General features: G+C 45.3%; 1 long non-coding RNA gene and 1 pseudogene across 2 annotated transcripts; both read right to left on the bottom strand.

Moving 5' to 3' along the window:
• Positions 1-398: 398 nt before the first annotated feature.
• LOC125960645 (uncharacterized) lies at positions 399-5,180 on the bottom strand. Of its 2 annotated transcripts, none has more exons than XR_007470512.1 (2): positions 4,632-5,180; positions 399-2,861 (listed from the first exon to the last, which is right to left on the bottom strand). It is a non-coding gene; the product is annotated as an uncharacterized LOC125960645 (long non-coding RNA). The 2 variants fall into 2 exon arrangements; XR_007470513.1 differs by having other exon boundaries at positions 399-2,817.
• A 6,222-nt stretch (positions 5,181-11,402) lies between these two features.
• Positions 11,403-13,121, bottom strand: LOC117196253 (vacuolar protein sorting-associated protein VTA1 homolog; annotated as a pseudogene).
• Positions 13,122-13,756: the final 635 nt, after the last annotated feature.

The raw sequence follows: 13,756 nt of genomic DNA, 5'->3' as shown, positions 1-13,756 counted from the left end.
AGGAAACACCGATCCTCTTCAACCTGTTTCTGAGAGATCTTATTGAGTTGGCTGTAGGGTTCCACTGATGTGGAAATGCCCTCCTCTGGGGGCTACATGACCTTCTGAGGGACAACAATACAGTCGTCCTTCTGCAAGGCAGCGATGAAACCTGCTGAAACCGCTCGGATGTAAAGATTGGAGGTGGACATTCATTTCCAAGTTCAAGCCAGCCCACTGTGTGGTATTAAACATACTGGTTTTTCAAATAGCTATTCTCAATCAGCGCTCTCTGCACTTCTAGATTTTGGCTGGAATGGGAACTGACATTGCCAAGAAGCTGAGAAAAGGGGAAAAGATATGTCTTTTCCTGGCCTAGTTAAAGGCAGGAAGGTACAAAACCAGGCTGCAAGAATCTGTTTTCACAAACATCTCAAGAGCTTTATTCAACATACAGTGATAAGCTGTACTTAATTAAATGTTGCTTTTACTGTCGATGCATTTCCCAAAGACTTTCCATCGCAGCAGCATCGAAGGGCCAGCTTTCATCTTCTTTCACTATAGGCAAGAAGGACAGGTGTTGGGTCACTGGGCGGACACCAGCATTGTAACTCCATCCCCACTGCTTCACAAAGAGAGAGTATTTGGGAACTAACTCATAAAATCAATTGAAAGCTTTGTTCCATAAACAGAAGGGAAAATACGATTCAATGATCTTAGACTTTATGAATCTTACTATTGTTATGTTTTTAAGATGCTCAAGTGAAGGACAGTCAAATCACTGCATTTGCTCCCATAAAATATTATGCTGACAGCAACATTAGGATGCTTCAACATAGACCTAAATAGAAACTCCTGTCTTCTATGAGTGAGAGAAAAGAAAATAAGAGGGAACATGAAAATAAGTAGCAGTTACAAACATTGAAAAAAAGAAAAAAGAAATATTGATCTGCAACTCCAAACTTTCAACCACTGTGGAAACTCCAAAGATGGAGAGGGTCCACAGCGGTGAAGCCTGGCTCTTTTCTCCTTCTATTTTATCCTAAATGGGAAATGTACAGTCTGGGAGGGGCATTTGATTTAAAACGTGCTTATTCTTCGAATGTAAACTTCGAGAAACTTCTTGGTCAACCACACCTTATTGTAAATTAATCTAATCAGATTTTCTTCCTATTTATAAATTTATGATACTGCTATGCTAAAAGTTTTAGAGGGCAAGAAACAGAGGCATACATCGATCCACAGGGCCCTTCGGAGGAGATGGATAAGAAGGTGTGTGGCTCGAATGAGGATTTGTTCCTCCTACCTGAGACCTGGAGGTTTGCTGCCGTGCTTATCTCGTCTTGCTGACCCACCGTGTGCAGACTTCATTCCCAAATTTGTCTCATGGTCCCAGATGGCGGCTGGCGTCCAGAGAACATGTCAGCATAGTTGGCAGGAAGAAGAACAGAGAAGTCGGACCCCTTCTTTAAGCAGACTTTCCAGGATGGTTGGCACCACGCTTGCAGGTGTGTCTCACCATCCGAACCCAGCACGATGGCCAAGAGCTACAAGAGGGGCTGAGAACCATCGCCTTTGCTCTTGGCCGACACTTGGTCCCTGTATGAACTCCCAGCGCTGCTGTAACAAACGACCACGGACTGGGCGGCTTCAGACAACGCGTATTCAATCTTGTGTCGTTCTGGAGGTTGGAAGTCTACAACCAGAGGTACTGGACCAAAACTATGCCCTCCCTCCTGGACTGTGGGAAACCCACTCCTTCTTATTCTAACTTCTCGGGCTGCCGGGCTCCAGCCCCTCCCCCTCCCCGCATCCAGCAGCCCAGTGGTCACCCCCCCTTCTGCTTCCGTGCCGTCAAACATCCCTCTGCCTCCCCCTTAAGGACACTGCAGGGGCATTTAGGGTCCATGTGGACAATCCAGGATAGTCTCCATCTCAAGACCCTTAATTCACTCACCTGCAAAGTCTCTTTGCCAAATCAGGGAATAGTCACAGGTTCTAAGGGATTTGAATCTGCACATCTTTGGGGCTGTACGTAGCCTATCACATCTGACAAAATTATCTGGGGACTATATTCCCGAAGAACAGAAGGCATGAACGCTGCAGGACCAGGGGCGTTGGCCACAGAGAGGAAGGCGGGCCAGGCCAGCGTCCTTGAATTTCCTTCTAGAGGGAGAGGCTTAAGTATGAAGGTCCTGGTGGGTGAGTGCGGGGAATGGAACTGGATCAACATAAGCTTTGACAGATTCCCTGTATTTTCTTGAGGGCAAAGCTGTGTCCTACCATCTGCCACATCTTTTCCAAAAGGCCACTGATAAAGATTGATGTTTCATGCATGTCTTCGTAGCGGCCAGAATCAGAGCAACTCTGCCTGGGTCTCTGGTTCTTCAAAGTGCAGCGAGAGAGACATTTCAGGCCAACGGGAGGCAGCCGCCAGCCAGGCTCTGCTGTCCTTTCATCCCCGTCCATCCCAGCAGGTCCTGCTGAGCGAGTTCCTCTGCGGCCAGGCAGCCCCAAGCCTGGCCCCTCCTCGTGGGAGGTGGAGGCTCCAGAGAACGTGTCCAACAGCCAGAGGCAAGTTCAGTGGGAACAAACATTGGAACGCTTCACAGAGAGAACATGTTCTGACCACTTTCCTCCCGTGGGGCGGAGACGCTGGGCCTTGGGCATCAATCAGCCAGTCGTGCTCCATTAGCATCTTTAAAGCCAGTTACAACTTCTGACTTCCTGAGGCAGAGACAGCTAAGGTTCTCCCTGTTCCTTCCTAGAAAAACGTAGGGAGCAATCAGCCCAGAGAGTGGCGAGTGAGGTTCAGCTACAGCCTTCATGGTCGATCTCCTGGGAAAGGATGCAGAGATGACGTATGTCCACTGTGATTCCACCTGCTTTTCAAGAAGAGAAGCACGACCACCTGCTAAGTGTCTGGAACCCTAAGCCTCACGTGGCGGATCTGATGGAAACCTTGCTACAAAAAGAGAGTATTTTCTCCAGCTTTACTGAGGTATAAGTGAGAAATAAAACCGTGAGATATTTAAAGTGTACCATGTGGTGATTTGATATATGTATACATGTCACAAAATAAGTTAATCCTACTTTGTAAAATGAACATTTCCATTGCACATCACCACTAAAACCTAGTGCTGTCAAAAATGTCACTGATGCCACTAGTAAGGACGTGACCCGGGGTTTTCTAGACACTCATCCACTTGTGACTTCCTGGCCTCACGTCCCACTGCTGGCCCACTGCACGCCCAGCACCGCGTGGGCCTGAGGGCACACAGGGACAGGCAGATGCGACCCCCGCCGAGCAGCGCATCACAGGGCAGAAGCCGCTGGGAAGGAGGACGCAGAAGGTGCTAAGGGACGCGAACTCGGTTTGCAAAACTAGTCGGACGATGCCTGTTCATAACATTGTGACTCATCGGAGCTCTGACACGGCTGTGACTCAGGGCACCACCGAGATAAACAGAACAGGGCTGTCATTCAGTAATCATCTGATTTCAGACCTTTAACACAGTTTCAACATGTTTAGCTTCCAAGGGAAGTGAATTCTTGGACTGGGAGTGGCCCCGTGGCTGAGTCCCCTCGGGATCCCACGGGCAGCTGCACAGGCCACCACGCGGTCCCTCGGCCCCCTCCCTGCCCACCCTCCTCCCACACCAGCTCTTCCCGGCCTTTGGGTTTCTGAGCCTGCAAAGCAACAACGGCACATGAGGACTAAACCCACCTCCAGCTCACTGATCTCCGTGTAAGTGTCATTCCTTCAAAACGAGCAGCCCTCATGCTACTGCCTGTCCGGCCAAGTCACCCCGATAGCAAATAACCCTTTAGAAACACCCCTGACTTACCTGCGTGCCACAAAGCCTTCCACAACAAGTGTTTTTACTCCCAATAACTTTCTTGTATGGCATGTGTGTTTTTATAATTTTCTTTTGACTAGAGGGTACAGAGCAACATAAGAATAAAAATCCCATGATGGCAGTAAAGCACACCTGACCTATTCAAAAGGTATACAAATAACTTTTGTAAAAAGGAAACACTTCTTGTTTGTTTTCCTGGTCTACAAACTCCAGACTCACGAGTGACAGAGGCTTATGTTCTTTGAAGGCCTAGCATCCAGCCCAGCACAGAGCAGCTGCTTCTTGAGTGTGGGCTGCTTCTTGCTCTGGGAAGATGGGCCAAGGGCAGTGTCATCAGAGTCACACGGGGCGACTTCCATTCTTCCTTCCAAGGTTCCAACTTAGGATCTGGGAGCCTCATTCTGAATCAGATAAACTTTCCTGATATTTGATTATTTCCTGTGTTATTTGTTTAATCCAAGACACAGAAACAGCTACCTGAATTAAAGCATCCTTCACCACACTGCCTTGAAAAGCAAAAGTAACCTGGGATTGGGTGTTTCCAGGGTTGTGCAGGAGATGCACAGGACAGAGCTTGCTTCTGAGGGGGGCGGGCAGGCACAGGTGCAGGAGAGACGCTCCCTTTACAGCCTGTGGAACATTGGAAACCATGTCCCATATCCGAGCATTAACTGTTTGAAATGAGCACAGTTAAGTGTCCCAATAGTAAGTCTACTGTAAGTAAGTAATAGGTGTATTGTACATAAAATGGGAAAACGAAGTACAGACCATCCCACGCTCATCCTTCCTTACCTTTGTAATTGGCGAGTACCCTTGTATGCACCCCAGCCAGTTTCTGCGGACTGTCCCCCAAATCAAGCAGTTCGGCCCTGAAGGGAGCAGAAATTGGGCGTCTCAGCCTCCAGGTCACCATGAACACCACGTGTCAGGCCAGCACCCAGCACCTGCGGGGGCACGATTCTAGGGGGGCGAAGAGGGGCCAGGCCCTGAGGGAAGGAGGAGCCCCCTGTGCATCCCGTGAGCAAAGCCACGGAGACAGGCCATGCCGAGCAGGACCCGCGGGGCTGGGGCCGCCCTCCTCGGCGTGAGGGTGGGGAAGAGGGCCTGGCAGTGGGAGGCAGGGTGGGAGCCGTGAGCTGTGTGCCATTTCCAGGTAGGGCTAGGAAAAGCTTTAGAGACCAGTTCACAATTATTGTAAAATTTAGGAGGATGAGATGCAGAAAGATTAGGCAATAGTTCTATCAGTCAGGGCTGCCATTTTGATACCAGGCTTTGTGATGCTAGCGTGGTGCATGGGCATATGTGTGTGTCTGTATGTTCGTACGTCTGTGCACGCACATGTCTGCACACACGTACCTGCGTCGTCACACCGCCGTGCGTGATCTGTGATTGGACACACCCCCAGCTCCCACCCCTCCTCTGTTGCTGAGGGACATCCGTGTGACATCAAGTGGCAGATGAAGGGCTGCCTCCTGTGCTCCAGCTCGGAGGGAGCCGCCTCATGACCCAGCTGTGGGCAGTGCACGCGGACGCGTGGACTTCGGTAACAGGAATTCCCACAGAGAGCACCGTCTTTATGGGACCAGAAAGGACGGACTTCTGCTTCCTCCCAGCAACTTCACTGCGGCGCTTCACCTTGACAGCCCCAGAGGTGACTCGCCTTTTCTAGAAGCTGGATGAGATCCTTCAGTTTTCAAGATGTTAGTTTCCCCATCTGGACAGCACTGTTTATTTGATTCAAACCATGCGAAAGCTGGGTGACTTTTAAACAGCTTCTTCTCACGATTCTCAGATTACTGGGCTGTGATAGAAAAAAGAAAGGAAAATGGGCAAGAGAAGAGCAAAGCACACCGATTAAGTGACAACAGAATGACGGGGCTGCTAATTTTATCGAGCTGCAAGCTGGGTACCCAATTCACATAATCACAGCTCTTTCCTCCAATACCTAAAGTAGAAAACAAATACCACTGAATTGGGAGATCGGGATTCACATATATACACTAATATGTATAAAATGGATAACTAATAAGAACCCGCTGTATAAAAAATAAAATAAAATTCTAAAAATCCAAACAAAAAAACAAATACAACTGAACGGCCAGTGGTGAGATGGGTTTGGATTTTGCAGGCCAAATGAGGATGTGCCTCTAACTACTAGCCTAATAGACTCTGCTGAGCTCCAAAACAATCACAAGAACAGCTAATTCACCACAGTCGGCTGAATCCCATTGAATTCCGAGGAGCGGGTACCAGAGGCGGGCGGTGGACTCGGATCTGAGGCCCGTGTGCTGACGAAACAGCCCCTGGGGGTGTCCTTACCCTGGGGCCCCATGTCCCCCCCACCCCCGGTTGCTGTCCAGCCCCCAGAGGCCATGCGCATGGGTCCCCGGGGTCTATCCTCAGCCCCTTCCTCTCCCCACTCCCTGTTCCTCCTACAAAACCTGGTGGGTTCCCGTGACCTCAGACTCACTTATGTTCTTCCAGATTCACAGGTCCAGACCCAGACTCTCTTCTGAGCCCCGTGTTTCCAGGCACAAACTAAATGTCCTTAACCAGAGTTTCCTGGTGCCTGGGATTCACCTCAGAAAGAAGACACTGTTTCCATCTCCCCCAAAGCCCCCTCGCATCTTCTGGGACAGGTTCGGCAGCAGGAGTCTCTCAGGTCACCCTCTGACCCCGATGACCTGTGACCTCATCCTCCGAGCTCCCCCAGGAGGACCCCTCGTCCCTCTCGCAGATAACTCCTTAACACTGTCAACGCTTTCCACGGACTGTACACTGAACCCTCACAGCAGTCTAAGGACTGAGTGTTATTATTCAAATTTTATACATAAGAAGACTGAAGTTTCAAGACATTAGCCCAATGACGGAGACCACGCAGCTGGGGAGATATAAAACCATTGTCAAGGGCAGATCTGTCTCCCCACAAAGCTCAGACTCTTGAACCAAAAGAATTGCAACCTTGTGTGTGAACCACATGTCACAAACTAGCCCTTCAAGGAGAGCCTTGGTCAGCGTCCCAGGTGCCAGGTGACCATGAGGCATGGAGAGCATCTACAGGTGAGTGTGAGTGATAAGGGCGTCTACAGGTAAAGAGCGGGGGTCAGGAGCTGGTGATGGCATTACAATCCTGACTTTTCATGATCTCACATTTTCAAGTCTGCCCCACCCACACTAGAACCAGAATTTACTTATCAATCTAAAACAGACCTCATTCAAAGTAGATCTGCTGTCTTCTGATTCTTTACACCTGGAATGGCTGTTCACTGGCCGGCAGGTGAACCCCGGCTTTCTTAGGAAGCATTTAGGGATCTGCCACCAGCCAGCACGTCCACCTTTGTCTTCAGTGCTTCAGTGGTACCACTCGGGGGGCACATCCACCAGGATCTTTCTCTGTGTGTCTTCCATGTGCTATCTCTTCTCTCCAGAGTTCCTGTCCTGTCTCCCAGGCTTATTCAACTATTACCACGTTCTTATCCCTGGAAACTCAGTTCACAGCTAATTCCTCTGGGGCACATCTGCCTGGTCCCAGAGACTGGCGAGAGGGCCCTTCTCGCACTCACTGCCGGGAGCGGTGTCCTGGGAATTCTTAGCCGTGTCATGTGTTGGGGTAACTGCTGAAGACGGAGCGCAGCAAGGGTGGTGCTGAGAGCATTTGGACTTTGGGGGCAAATGTTTAGACGAGGTGGTGGAAGAACATGCAGAAGTAAGGAGGATGCCCCATCAGTAGGAAACCTGTGACCTGTGCCCCTCACTCACCCCTTGCCTTCCCACTGGTCCTGTGGGCAGACTGATACTGGGGGTCCCGGGTCCCCATGTCCTGCGTCACCCTCTCACCAGCAGTGGGACCTCTCCTGGGACCAGGTCTGATTTTGAAAGTTCTAAGCCTGGCTCTGATACCATAGGCTATCACTTATATGTGGAATCTAAAGTATGACACAAATGAACTCATCTACGAAGCAGAAACAAAATCACAGACCTTTGCCAAGAGGGAGGGGCCTGGGGAGGGATGGAGTGGGAGGTTGGGGTCAGCAGATGTAAGCTTCTATGTATGGAGTGGATAAACAACAAGGTCCTTCTATAGAGTACAGGGAACTATATTCAATATCCTATGATAAACCATAACGGAAAAGAATATTTAAAAAAAAGAATAACTGAATCACTTTGCTGTACAGCAGAAATTAGCACATTGTAAATCAACTATACTTCAAAAATATATATATTGATTAAGAAAAAGAGCCCGACTCTGACTGCTTCCTTTGTTCCACTCAGTTTCATTATGCACTTTTTCTAAATCCTCACTGTCGGGCCGGGGTGGGGACTGAAAGCAGGAGTTCATGGTGCCATCTTGATTACGGCTCCTTGACCCTTCACAGCCTTTCACCACCTTATTTAAGCCATTTACTCCCAAACGCTTGAATGAAAGTGGTGCTATCCTCGGTCTCCAGAGATCACCTGATACTCGAAGGCATTGTCCGCCAGGAGTAGGGCTGGTTGCAGCCCCCCAGCTAGAATGTATACACAAGGCTTTCAGATGTAGACAGCCTTCTCAGAAGCAAAAGTAGCCACACCAGGGATTCCCCAGGAGGTGCAGGCTCCACGTGGCTGGGGAGATCTGTCTGTCCTGCCAGGACATCTGTAGCGCTTCCCTGCCCAGTGGTCTCGACCCAGCATGTGACCCAGGGCCTCTCAGGCCAGGGGTGAGAGGGCCGTCCCAGTTGTGCAATCAGCCTTGCAGACACGGCCTCCTCACAGAGGAAATGTGATCACACCTCCCCTTCTAGATGACTCATTCCCAGACTTTCATCCCGACAGGCAGGGTTGTGTCTGTAGCTGCCTGAAAATATTCTTTCCGTTTCATCATAGTTTAATATTCTATACACTTGAGCTCTTCAACAGATAATTGAAACCATCCTGAGCCTCTCAGGGCAGGAGCCCACTGAGGAAAGTCTAATAAGATGTTTCCGAATATTACATATGGCTAATGTATATGTCAGACCTTTTACATTACTCATTAGACATCCATGTTTGACATTTAAACTTTAGAAGGGGGGGTTATTACCAAATGATTAATCAAAACATTCAAAGTAAGAGCATTTTACAAACATGACTAAATCATATGGTTTTAATTTATTCATTGCAAGATAATAATTAAAATTAGGTGGACTGAATCAGGATCTCAGACAGAGTATATTATGCGCTCCCATGAATTTCTTACAATTTAAATAGTTTCTGCATTCACGTCAACACCATTTCTAAGGTGACGCTTCCTTACATGAAAACAAGAAGAGTTCCACAATTTCAAACATCCTATAAGCATCTGTTTAACACAGATATATTTCAGAGCCACGCAGATATACTCCACTGTATGAACCAATCTTTACTTGAAGAAATAGCGTGGACTCGATACACTAATTGTTTACCCATTTCCTTAGGTTCCCAGTGGTCCTCTCCAGGGTGGTTGTGTGAATCTCTCTCTCCTAAACGTCACCCCATAGAACCCATACGCAGAAACTGGACTTGATTTTTTTTAATAAAATATATTGAAGTACAATTTACATACATTCTTTAAGGGAGGAAGGAATTGATACAGGTCAGAAATTTGGATCTTTCTGAAAAAGGAAGAGCATTGGAGGAAGAATAAATTAAGGTAAAATGAAATCCTTTATTTTTCATATTTTAATTGATCTAAAAGAAGCAGTTTGTTTAAAATAATGGTAGTAACAATGTATTGGGAATTAATAGTATGTGGATAAAGGGAATAAATGACAGGAGGGAGATATTGGGAATAATTTATAATGAGGTACATACATTATTTGTGAAGTAGGAAAGTGGTATTGGTTTTTTGTTTTTTTTTGTTTTTTTTTTTTGCGGTACGCGGGCCTTTCACTGCCGTGGCCTCTCCCATTGCCGAGCACAGGCTCCGGACACGCAGGCTCAGCGGCCATGGCTCACGGGCCCAGCCGCTCCACGGCATGTGGGATCCTCCCGGACCGGGGCACGAACCCGTGTCCCCTGCATCGGCAAGCGGACTCTCAACCACTGCGCCACCAGGGAAGCCCGAAAGTGGTATTTGAAGGTGGACTTATATCCACTGAAAATTCATATTGCAAACTCTAAGATAACAACTAAAAATGTTTATTAAAAATGTATAAATAATATGCTAAGAGAGGAGTTAAAATAAAATCATAAAGTGCTCAATTAAAACCAGAGAAGGCAGAAAAGGTAGAAGAAAAAATAGAAATAAAAAACAAGCACAGGGCTTCCCTAGTGGCGTAGTGGTTGAGAGTCCGCCTGCCGATTCAGGGGACACGGGTTCGTGCCCCGGTCCGGGAAGATCCCACATGCCGCGGAGCGGCTGGGCCCGTGAGCCACAATTACTGAGCCTGCGCGTCCGGAGCCTGTGCTCCGCAACGGGAGAGGCTGCAACAGTGAGAGGCCCGCGTACCGCAAAAAAAAAAAAAAAAAAAAAAAGTTTAAACTTTTATGGAAGGAAATTTAACAAGACAAAGGGGTAGATTCACGTTTAGACTTAAGAATGCTGTTGGTTCTCAGCTGCTTCTTTTATCCACTGAAACTTGAGGTGAATTACTTCATAGGCGGTTTGACTGCATGTACCAGAGAGTGAACAGAGGACATTATAGTAATACCTGGAATCTTGGCGTTTTATGTTAGGTTCTCCTCTGATGCCATGTGGATTCCACAGAGCATGACTATGAATCGTGTAGATGATCATGAGTTTAGATTTTTAGCTGTTAATTTACACGTAATGATGGGAATTATGGACCTACTGTGTCACCTGCATTTGTGCAACGTAAAAATAAAAACAAGCATTCTTTTGTATATATAAAAAAATTCAATTGTGTTTTATGAGCCAAAATGTGGTTTATTTTGGTGAATGTTCCAGGTGAGTTAAGAAGAATGTATCTACAGTTATTGTTGGATAGAATACTCTATAAATGCCAATTAGATCAAGTTGATTAAGAGTTTTGGTCAGGTCAAACCTCTCCTTTATGATTTTCTGTCTTCTTGATCTATCAGTTACTGAAAGTGGAGAATTAAAGTCTCCAGTTATAATAGTGAGTCTCTCTATTTCTCCACATCCAAATCTATCAGTTTTTGCCGCACATATTTTGCTGCTCTGTTGTTACATGCATACATTTTAAGCGTTGTATGTCTTCTTGGAAATTAACTCTTTTACCATGATTTAATGTCCTTTTTATCCTCAACAATTTTTCTTGTGAAGTTTTTTTTTCTTTTAAATTTGTGTAGCTAATCCAGCTTTCTTTTGGATAGTGTTACCGTGTGTGTATCTTTCTCCATCCCTTTATTTTTAATCTGTGAAAGTTTATGTTTTTAAAGTGGATTTCTTGTAGACAACATAATAGTTGAGTCTTGTTTTATCATCCACTCTTGAATTCTCTGTATTTTAACGCATATTTAGATCATTCGCATCTAAAGTGATAACTGATATAGTTGGATTAATATCTGCCATGTTTGTAACTATTTTCTATTCATTGTGCTTGTTTTTTTTGTTTGTTTGTTTTTTTGTATGTGTGTACAAAGGCTTCACTCTCTGCCTGCAGACAGTAACTTGAGGGCCTCTGAAGGCTCTGCGCAGCAGGGCTGAACGTTCGCATTGCTGTGCACCGCCAGCCAGCACGCCTGCCGTGCATCTGAGCTCGAGCCACGTCCTCTGGTGTTAGAACAGTATCCCCGCCGTGGAAACTGTGAATAAATGGCCAGATGAACCTGTGGCTTAGGTAGGACAGTACCCGATTCACCTGTGCTGTGAGGCACTGCTGCCGCTGTATCCGCCGGGGCGTGTGCACGGAGAGGGCTCTGTTCCAGAACAGCTGCCTGGGGGCGTGCTCTCTGAGTCCTCAGTTGAAGATGAAGATGGTTCTGATTCAAGTGGGTCAAGTGGGTAGAGGGCGGCCCCACCTTCATTTTCTTCAACATCAGTACCTTTCCAATTCTAACAGGTCTTCCTTGAGGCGTCTCCCTATGCTTTAAAAAAGTATGGACATATGTCACCCCACCTTGTATATTTTCTATGTTTCACACTGTCATCAGTGAGTTCTCCAAAGACTGTCATGACAGCTATTAAGGATTTGCAGGATAGACGGACTTGATCTTGTGAAAACAACCGGCGCTATCTTCATTGTCTGCACACAAAAACATTTCAGAGCATAATTCTCCAAATGGACAGAACCAGCTATTTCTTGAGTAACAATTTTATTACCACTCAGCTGTTTCTTAAGAGCTTTGAACTGATCCATTCGCTTTTGATAAAAATTCACATTTAGGAGTTTTACTAACAATCTTCATTCCAATGTGCATAACATGTAAATGGCAGTAGTCAGCCACCCCAGACGACACTGCTTGCTTTTACACTGTGGGGGGTGGGGCTCATCACTCCAGGGGCCACTGCCTTCTGCTCCACAGTTGAACAATTTTAAAATAATAAAAAGCATACAAAATATGCTCTCAGACCACAGTGGAATTAAACTAGAAAAAAGTAACCAAGATACCCGGAAAATCCTCAAATACTTGGAGACTGTACTGGGTTGAGCAGGGCACCACCCACCCCCCCAAATTCATGTCTACCTGGAACCTGTGAAAGTGACCATATTATTAATTATTCTGTTAGTTATATTAATAGAATATAAAAATGGAATAGAATAGAATAGAACATAATATTTTAAACTGGGTGATAATGAAATTGGTATAAGAAAATTTGTGGAATGTAGCTACTGCTGTGCTAGAAAGTAAATTTTAGGAAAGTTTATTTTAGGAAAGAAAAATGACAAACTCAATGATTTAACTATACAATTGAAGAATTTTATAGAAAAAGAGGACAAACTAAACTTTAAAAAACAGCAAAAGAAAGGAGATTTTAAAAATCAGAGCAAATAGTATGAAATGGAAAAGAAAACACACACAAGAGAGTAGTTACAAAATCAGAAACTGTTACTCTGAAAAGACTAAACAGCAACAACAAAAATGTAAAGACCCAGAAACACAGAATGAGAGAAAAAGAAAGAAGGACAAAATTACCTCTACCAGAAAGGAAAAGCAAAAAATATCTAAAACACTGGTATAGACAATTTATGGTTTAATAAATTTGAATATTTAGATGAAATGGATAAATTCCTAAAATAACACAGCTGATTAAAACGGACACTTTTCAATGTTTTTGGGTCCATGTGACTCTGTAAATCCCCCCCCACATTTTTGCCCTCATAGTAGCTGTAGTTTGCTCCATCACTAGTAATAGAATAGTTCTTACCTTACACAGCGTACCTGTAAGTCGGACAATAACAAGGGAGCGAGCACGCACTGTATCTTATTATGGAGTTTCATCATCCCAGGTGACTGCTTTTATATGTCACTCATTCTCTATTCAACAAGTACTTACTGGGATCTGCTGAGTCAGGCCCTGGGGCAGAATCATGAGTAAAGCAGGCATAATCTTTCTCATTGTTATCATGGGGTTTGAAGTGAGCAATACTGTATTGTTAAAAGTTATATATTTCCTGTGCCTATATATTTACACTAAACAAATCATAACTCTTATGACTAAAAACACATGATTAGTTAAATATAGAAAATGTAATTTTGTTGTACCCCTGAAACCAACACAACATTGTAAATTAACTGTATCCCAATATGAAATAAAAATTAATTGGGAGATTGGGATTGACATATATCCACTAACATGTATAAAATAGACAAGTAATAAGAACCTATTGTATAAAAAATAAAATTCAAAAAAATTAATTAAAAAGAAAGAAAATCTATTAAAGTTGATGATATGCTTGCAACATGCTTAGTCAGGCTCACAATACGAAACAGCCTGTAGATGAAGTCAAATACCTTAATTTTATAAAACATACCCAATCCCTCATGAAGAT

The sequence above is a fragment of the Orcinus orca genome, chromosome 12 (assembly GCF_937001465.1).
Source record: "Orcinus orca chromosome 12, mOrcOrc1.1, whole genome shotgun sequence".
Classification (NCBI taxonomy): Eukaryota; Metazoa; Chordata; class Mammalia; order Artiodactyla; family Delphinidae; genus Orcinus; species Orcinus orca.
This window is presented reverse-complemented; position numbering and strand designations above follow the sequence as displayed.